The sequence below is a fragment of the Gavialis gangeticus genome, unplaced genomic scaffold (assembly GCF_001723915.1).
Source record: "Gavialis gangeticus isolate Ggan-Ray unplaced genomic scaffold, GavGan_comp1, whole genome shotgun sequence".
In the NCBI taxonomy this organism is placed as follows: Eukaryota; Metazoa; Chordata; order Crocodylia; family Gavialidae; genus Gavialis; species Gavialis gangeticus.
Window position 1 is genome coordinate 49,015,464 of NW_017729033.1, and position 938 is coordinate 49,016,401.

Below are 938 nucleotides of genomic sequence, written 5' to 3' on the forward strand. Positions count from 1 at the left end.
CTTGCAGCACTCTGAAAATGATGTCATGACAAGTCTGGGTGGGATGGCTACCTACTTGAAAATCTATGCCTTACACTAATATTATAGCCATAAGCTTTTCAGAATTGTTGGAGATCCTGAATTAGGCTCACTGTTTTCCCAGTAACTTTAAAATTTACCTTACACACTTCTCGATTTTCCATCTCCTCCTGAGGGAGCTGGCCAGGTACCAGCCCACCTCACAACATAGGGCACAGACACCAGGTGCAGCCAATCCCATTACTGATGGGGAGACCCACACCAAGCCTCCAGCCTACCAGCCCTGGACACAGGGCCCTCCCAGTCTGCCCCACCTCCCAGGAGAAGCCCCTTGTAGGGAGGGAGGGGGCATGGCCAGCCCCTCACCTCAGTTGTCTGGGATCCCCAGGTGCTGTGGGTTAGGTGGCAGCATGGCAGAGCAGTTGGCCTTCAGGAAGAGATGTGTAGGAGCAGGGTCTGGAACCATGGCAGCAGGTGCTGCCAGCCACTTGGCCTGGCTTGGCTTAGGAAGAGGGCAAGGGAGGCAGGTTGCTTGCGCCCAGCATCCAATGGACTACCGGCCCCAGGAGAGCAAGGGTTGATGCAGGGCTCAGGTAGCAGCCATCTGGGCTGAGGTTGTGGGCATCCATGAACAGCTGACCACTAATCTGAAGTAGGACAGAAACAGTCCCTGGTGTAGAGCATCTTAGGTTTGCAAACTCTCACAAAATTCTTCTGTCTCTTGCTTCTGCAAGGCCGACATCTGGACGCAGTGGAGAGTTCACCAGCTCCAGCGGGAATGTTGGCTCTGAGTCACCACCACCCACTACTGGAACTTTCTGGATGTGCCAGTTGGGCCAGCGGTGCACCCTGGGCTGGACCATACTGCTCTAGTGACTGGTGGTAGTGGTGGAGACACAGGATGCATGAAAGCAGGTCTG